At 45.3% G+C, this 8,285-nt stretch overlaps 1 pseudogene; it reads right to left on the bottom strand.

Annotated features, from left to right (window-relative positions):
* Positions 1-514: 514 nt before the first annotated feature.
* Positions 515-1,775, bottom strand: LOC113891810 (annotated as a pseudogene).
* Positions 1,776-8,285: the final 6,510 nt, after the last annotated feature.

Below are 8,285 nucleotides of genomic sequence, written 5' to 3'. Positions count from 1 at the left end.
AACTAGAATACAGAACACTCTTCTGTGTGTTCTGGCCACCTCTTCTCTTCTTAATCTCTTTTGCTTCTGTTAGGTCCTTACTGTTTCTGTCCTTTACCGTGCCCATCCCTGCATGAAGTGCTCTCTTTAGATCTTCAGTTTTCCTGACGAGATCTCCAGTCTTTCCCATTCTGTCGCTTTCCTCTGTTTCTTTTTTTTCTTCTTCATGTTTCTCATTGCCTCTTTGTTCAGGTCTTTATTCAAAATTGGCTGTCCAAAATGATTTGGTGTTAAATGAACAAAATTAAGGCTTCCCTGGTGGCTCAGAGGTTAAAGCTTCTGCCTGCAATGCGGGAGACCCGGGTTCAATCCCTGGATTGGGAAGATCCCCTGGAGAAGGAAATGCCAACCCACTCCAGTATTCTTGCCTGGGCAATCCCATAGATGCAGGAGCCTGGTGGCCTACAGTCCACGGGGTCGCAGAGAGTCGGACACGACAGAGCGACTTCACTTTCACTTTCAAACAAAATTAAGTCTATGCAGCAGTCTTCTCTTCCTCTGCGGTGGGTTTCTTTTCTGTGGACTTCTCTTCAGCCACTGGTTTCTTGGCCCTTGTGGCCTTTTTTCCCACTAAAGGCTTCTTCGACATCTTATCACCGACAGCTGTCTTTGTTTCCCACCACAGACTTCTTGCCCGAACCCCCTTCTCATCTGATTTCACTTGTAGTGCTGCTGCTGCCCTATCCATCTGGATTTTGTGGCTCTTGGCCTGTCCAAGAATGGTGTTCTGGTGCATGGTCTTTGCATATGGGTTGAGCTTCAACACGATTCTCAGGTTTTCCAGTGGAATTTTCCTTCAGGGCTCTGTGATGAATCTTCTTGCATGGTGCTTGGAGCTCTCTTTGGATTTCTGGGCTTTTCAAGATCCCGCTGAGGTCTGTATTGAGCATCTTGTGCCTGGGGAGGTTATAGTTTCTCTTGCGGGAGGCTGCTTGACGCCAAGTGCCATAGAGCTCACCTAAGTTCGGAAGGCCCTTTCGGTCCAAATGCAGAAACGTCCCACATGACGACCAGGAGCAAGTTTCAAAATGTTCAGCTTGCTTCTATTAAGCAGAGTAATTCCAGGGATGTTTCTGAAGGCCTTGATGGTACCATTGTCCTCGTTACAGATGAGGGTCCCCTGGGCCGGATGTGTCGATGATTTCTCATTTTGCCTTTGCCAGCTCTCATTTGCTGAAAGGCATCGACCTTTCTGATATCATTCCAGGCCTTAAGTTTCTTCAGAAGCAAAATAACTTCCTTGGTCTTCTTGTGGCCTTCAACTGTATCTTGGACCAGCAAAGGGAGCTCAGGAACTTCCTCTGGACGATGACCTTCAGACACAACTGGCACTGGAAAGGCCGAGGCAGCCAGGGCAGAGCAGATGGCATATCGCTGCTGCGTCGGACTCACTCAACGGTGCCAGCATTGCCAGGACTTGGTGGGTGCGAACATGCGCCCCACACAACACATATTTCCAGAAGCACCCTGGCCAGAATGGTGAGTCCCATCCCCTCGAACCCTGGGAATTTGAGCCACAGCTCTGCCGGTACCCCAAGCCTCTGCACGGGTTTGATGACCTGCTAATTCACTGAAAGCGTAGGGCTGTCTGCTGTTTCTCCGCAAGTTGGTGTGAACACAGTTAACAATATCTGGTCGAATGGGAGCCTTGAGCACAGCAGGCACAGCGACCTTTTTGCCAGATGACTCCCACTTTTAGGAGCACACGTGCCAACAGCAGGGGGGGGGCAGGCCATGCTCCTCTCCTGTTTTCCTTGATTTCTTTGCATTGCTCACTTGAGAAGCTTTCTTATCTCCCCTTGCTGCTCTCTGGAAATCTGCGTTGAGTTGTGTATATCTTTCCCTTCTCCTCTGCCTTTTGCCTCTCTTCTTTCCTCAGCTATTTGTAAAGCCTCCTTGGACAACCACTGTGCCTTGCATTTCTTATTCTTTGGAATAGTTTGATCACTACCTTATGTACAGTGTTATGAACCTCTGTCCCTAGTTCTTCAGGCATTCTGTCCACCAGATCTATTCCCTTGAATCTATTTGTCACCTCCATTGTATAATCGTAAGGGATTTGATTTAGGTCATACCTGAATGGTCTAGCCACTTTCTTTAATTTAAGCCTGAATTTTGCTATAAGGAACTCATAAGCTGAGCCACAGTCAGCTCCAGGTCTTGCATGCTGATTGTGTAGAGCTTCTCCATCTTTGGCTGCAAAGAATAGAATCAGTCTGATTTCAGTGTTGACCATGTGTAGAGTTGTCTCTTGTTACTGTATTTATCTATTCTTTTTCAAATTCTAACTATCACAGCGAATTTCTTTTATCAGCACTTATATACACTTTCAACAATGTGCAGTTTTGTACTTTATTCTTTTTCCCTCCATTGTTTGATTATATTTATTCAAGTGGAATTTTGTGTCTCCTGAACCAATAATGCTGAAGAAGCTGAAGTTGAATGGTTCTATGAAGACCTACAAGACCTTTTAGAACTAACACCCAAAAAAGATGTCCTTTTCATTATAGGGGACTGGAATGCAAAAGTAGGAAGTCAAGAAACACCTGGAGTAACAGGCAAATTTGGCCTTGGAATACGGAATGAAGCAGGGCAAAGACTAATAGAGTTTTGCCAAGAAAACGCACTGGTCATAACAAAAACCCTCTTCCAACAACACAAGAGAAGACTCTACACATGGACATCACCAGATGGTCAACACCGAAATCAGATTGACTATATTCTTTGCAGCCAAAGATGGAGAAGCTCTAGACAGTCAGGAAAAACAAGACCAGGAGCTGACTGCGGCTCAGACCATGAACTTTTTATTGCCAAATTCAGACTTAAATTGAAGAAAGTAGGGAAAATCACTAGACTATTCAGGCATGACCTAAGTCAAATCCCTTATGATTATATAGTGGAAGTGAGAAATAGATTTAAGGGCCTAGATCTGATAGATAGAGTGCCTAATGAACTATGGACTGAGGTTCGTGACATTGTACAGGAGACAGGGATCAAGACCATCCCCATGGAAAAGAAATGCAAAAAAGCAAAATGGCTGTCTGGGGAGGCCTTACAAATAGCTGTGAAAAGAAGAGAAGCGAAAAGCAAAGGAGAAAAGGAAAGATATACCCATTTGAATGCAGAGTTCCAAAGAATAGCAAGAAGAGATAAGAAAGCCTTCTTCAGCGATCAATGCAAAGAAATAGAAGAAAACAATAGAATGGGAAAGACTAGAGATCTCTTCAAGAAAATCAGAGATACCAAAGGAACATTTCATGCAAAGATGAGCTCGATAAAGGACAGAAATGGTATGGACCTAACAGAAGCAGAAGATATTAAGAAGAGATGGCAAGAATACACAGAAGAACTGTACAAAAAAGATCTTCACGACCCAGATAATCATGATGGTGTGATCACTGACCTAGAGCCAGACATCCTGGAATGTGGAGTCAAGTAGGCCTTAGAAAGCATTACTATGAACAAAGCTAGTGGAGGTGATAGAATTCCAGTTGAGCTATTCCAAATCCTGAAAGATGATGCTGTGAAAGTGCTGCACTCAATATGCCAGCACATTTGGAAAACTCAGCAGTGGCCACAGGAATGGAAAAGGTCAGTTTTCATTCCAATCCCAAAGGAAGGCAATGCCAAAGAATGCTCAAACTACCACACAATTGCACTCATCTCACATGCTAGTAAAGTAATGCTCAAAATTCTCCAAGCCAGGCTTCAGCAATATGTGAACTGTGAACTACCTGATGTTCAAGCTGGTTTTAGAAAAGGCAGAGGAACCAGAGATCAAATTGCCAACATCCACTGGATCATGGAAAAAGCAAGAGAGTTCCAGAAAAACATCTATTTCTGCTTTATTGACTATGCCAAAGCCTTTGACTGTGTGGATCACAACAAACTGTGGAAAATTCTGAAAGAGATGGGAATACCAGACCACCTGATCTGCCTCTTGAGAAATTTGTATGCAGGTCAGGAAGCAACAGTTAGAACTGGACATGGAACAACAGACTGGTTCCAAATAGGAAAAGGAGTATGTCAAGGCTGTATATCGTCACCCTGTTTATTTAACTTATATGCAGAGTACATCATGAGAAATGCTGGACTGGAAGAAACACAAGCTGGAATCCAGATTGCCAGGAGTAGTATCAATAACCTCAGATATGCAGATGACACCAGCCTTATGGCAGAAAGTGAAGAAGAACTAAAGAGCCTCTTGATGAAAGTGAAAGTAGAGAGTGGAAAAGTTGGCTTAAAGCTCAACATTCAGAAAAAGAAGATCATGGCATCTGGTCCCATCACTTCATGGGAAATAGATGGGGAAACAGTGGAAACAGTGTCAGACTTTATTTTTGGAGGCTCCAAAATCACTGCAGATGGTGACGGCAGCCATGAAATTAAAAGATGCTTACTCCTTGGAAGGAAAATTATGACCAACCTAGATAGCATATTCAAAAGCAGAGACATGACTTTGCCAACAAAGGTTCATCTAGTCAAGGCTATGGTTTTTCCTGTGGTCACGTATGGATGTGAGAGTTGGACTGTGAAGAAGGCTGAGCACTGAAGAATTGATGCTTTTGAACTGTGGTGTTGGAGAAGACTCTTGAGAGTCCCTTGGACTGCAAGGAGATCCAACCAGTCCATTCTGAAGGAAATCAGCCCTGGGATTTCTTTGGAAGGAATGCTGCTAAAGCTGAAACTGCAGTACTTTGGCCACCTCATGTGAAGAGTTGTCTCATTGGAGAAGACTCTGATGCTGGGAGGGATTGGGGGCAAGAGGAGAAGGGGATGACAGAGGATGAGATGGCTGGATGGCATCACTGACTCGACGGATGTGAGTCTCAGTGAACTCTGGGAGTTGGTGATGGACAGGGAGGCCTGGCGTGCTGGGATTCACGGGGTCGCAAAGAGTAGGACACGACTGAGTGACTGATCTGATGTGATCTGATCTGAAGCTTTGAGAATTTAAAAATCATCATTGAAAACATTTTTCCACCCAAGGTTACAACCCTTTTCTCCAGAGGCAGCTCACTGGATCAGAGAACCAACCCTTCCCCTTTACACTTGGACTGAGGGTCAGTGACCCCCTGAAGAACTCCATCCTGGCTAATTCATCTTCCTTTGCTGATTTCTCTGAACCCTGCAGCCAACTTTGGGAAGACACCTTCCTTAAACACCCCTAATTTAATTTTTGGAGACGTGCTGTTCACATCAGCGTCCTGACCGACATAGTCACTGGTGCCTGAAGTGTGGGAGGCAATTGGAATTCCAAAAGGGACCCTGGGATTGTGTGCTCATGCCTGGCTTGAATCGATTATCTCCTCATGGTGAGAAAATGGCTTTGAACAGAATGGGCTGAGCCTATGAGAAAGGTACATTGGACACCGAGCGGGAGGAGTGTGGTGTCAGCTTACTATATTTTCAATGAGGAATGCAGGAAACATGACAAGTCAAGGAAGGGATAAAAAAGACCTTGTTTCATTCATTCTCAGTGAGCCACCTTAGTGATTCCATAGGAACATCTGGCCTTGAGGAAAGACTCCAGTACTTCGAGTCAGAAAAAGAGAGTTCTGATTCCATTTCTTCTAATAATTTACTCTCTGACCTTGGGAAATTAGTCTTGCACTTTGAATGGCACATGATTCTACATGAATGCAAGTTATTTCTATTCTTATATTTCTCTCTCTCTCTTTTTCATTACTACCTAACTTAGAAAGTATCTCTTTCTCTGAGTTTCCTTAGACGTATTTTGAAAGCTCTGTATTATGACTTGTGGGAAACAATGCTATTACAGAACAAGAAACTACTGGAAATGCCATGATTTTCTCTGCTGGAGATGGTAGCACTTGGCACGCTAGTGCTGATGGAATTAGATCTGAGAAGCCAGCAAGATTTTACACTCTTGACAAGATAAGTTAGGTCCAGCCTTGGCCACGTTACCCGCTGAGAGACGGTCTTCACCGGCTCAAGGGGAGAGAGGCCCAGGGGCAGATGTGACTGGCTTAGCTAGGTTTGCACGTGGCTCGGGGGTGGTTTGGGGAGGGAGTGATGCTAGGGACGGGGGAGGGGAAGCTCTCCCCCCGTGCACCCCACTGCCTGGACTGGGGCTCCGCTGAGGCTCGGTGCCTCTCCTGCCCTCTTCCCGGCCTCCCTTCCTGTGGCCCTCCCTCCTCTCCTCCATCTCTTCTTCTCTCCTTTCCACGTTCTTTCCCACCCTTTGTCCTCTCTTTGCTCCTCCTTCCCTTCACCTCCATCCTGGTTCTGCTGCCCGCAGCTCACGCCCTGCTCCTGACTACACAGCAGCCTGAAAACCCTGACTCCCCCTTGCAGAACCAAAGCCGAAGTGGCACGTTCCCAACCCAGAAGGTCAGGGGTGTACAGGGCAGTCACCTTTGATTTCCGTAAGTGCAGCCAAGAAGAACGCCCAGTTTAAAGCTGGTTCACAGCATCCGCACGCATAGTTCTCTGGCAGAAAGACTGAGGTGTCTATGTGTCCTTAACTGTTCTTCAGACCAGGGCACAGTAAAAGTGGGGTAGCGGGGGATAAATTACAGGATGGGCGAAAATATACACAGGACCTCTGCGATTTTGTCTGAATCAAAGGCTGGCTTCTAATCAATATAATGTATTTTTTTATTTTTAAATAGCCCATTATAATATAATAGAGCAATAAATACTGATAAAAGTGTTCCCAGTGAGCAATTCCTTTTGGAATAATGACTATTTGATTATAGAATGATTTGGCTTTTAATTTACACCAGCACTTAATGTGTTCCTCTTAACTTAATATTCTCCCAGTGCTGAGTGGAGTCCAGTCACAGGAAGTAATGAACGTGTGCTGCTGGGAACTTCATTAAGGAGCAGCTCCGGTGTGGGGGCCACTCTGAGTCCTGTGGTCCACGGGCTTCCAGATCAATCCAGAGAGAGACTTGCTGTGGTGTTACTGCTGGGGCCCAGCCAGGGCCCAGGGGACGGAGTGCCATGTGCTTCTGCTCACCTTTAACTTTCTTTATCTGTGGACCCTGGATAACATAATACCGGGGCATTTGATCATTCAAAAGACCTTTTTAAGAGCCTTCTACGTACCACACATACATTAAGCAGTATTTAAGGGCAGTGTTGAAAGAAAACAAACAATAAACCAATCATAAAACAATAATCCTAAAGGTGAGGGAACAATGCAAAGAAATAGAAGAAAACAATAGAATGGGAAAGACTAGACATCTCTTCAAGAAAATTGAAGATACCAAGCGAATATTTCATGCAAGGATGGGCACAATAAAGGACAGAAACAGTAAGGACCTAACCGAAGAAGAAATTAAGAAGAGGTGGCAAGAATACACATAACTGTACAAAAAGGTCTTAATGACCCGGATAACCATGATGGTGTGATCACTTACCTAGAGCCAGACATTTTGAAGTCTGAAGTCAAGTGGGCCTTAGGAAGCATCACTACAAACAAAGCTAGTGGAGGTGATGGAATTTCAGCTGAGCTATTTGAAATCCTAAAAGATGATGCTGTGAAAGTGCTGCACTCAATATGCCAGCAAATTTGGAAAACTCAGCAGTGGCCATGGGACTGGAAAAGGTCAGTTTTCATTCCAATCCAATGAAAGGCAATGCCAAAGAAAGTTCAAACATGACTTAGTGACTGAATGACAGTGAAGGTGAGTGGGATCTTGGAGAGGACAGCCACTCCCAGTGGTGTGGGATCTGCTTCATCTGTAGCCCAGCCTTCTCTCGTTCCTTCCTCACCTCCTACAGCTGCTCCTAGAGACCCCTTCTAGTTTCAAAGATCCAGGCTGGGTCTCCTGTGCCCAATATTCCAAGCATTGGACCAGGGCAGCCACTCCATTCTCTGGGACAGAAGAAAGTGAGAATCATGTAGCTAGAATTGCTGTTTTCCTGGGTGACTTGTGGGCTAACTAGGCATTGAACATCGTTGGTCTCAACCTCAGGATGTCAAAAGCTGAATTCACCATTCACTGAATTCACCGTGCCTCCTAGAATATCCTCCTCTTCTTGTCTTAACCGTTTGTATTGGGTTGGCCCAGAAGTTCGTTTAGATTTTTCTGTAAGATGTAACGGGAAAACCCGGATGGACTTCTGGGCCAAGCCAGTGGGGAGATGCTCCTGCAGGGGTGTGCTGTTAAATGTGTAACCATGGGCTCTCAGCAGTTCTCCGGCTGACCAGGGCTTAGGATTCAGTGCTTTCACTGCCATGGCCCCGGGTTCAGTCCCTTACCGTGGTGCTAGGA

This window comes from Bos indicus x Bos taurus, chromosome 4, assembly GCF_003369695.1.
Source record: "Bos indicus x Bos taurus breed Angus x Brahman F1 hybrid chromosome 4, Bos_hybrid_MaternalHap_v2.0, whole genome shotgun sequence".
Lineage (NCBI taxonomy): Eukaryota > Metazoa > Chordata > Mammalia > Artiodactyla > Bovidae > Bos > Bos indicus x Bos taurus.
This window is presented reverse-complemented; position numbering and strand designations above follow the sequence as displayed.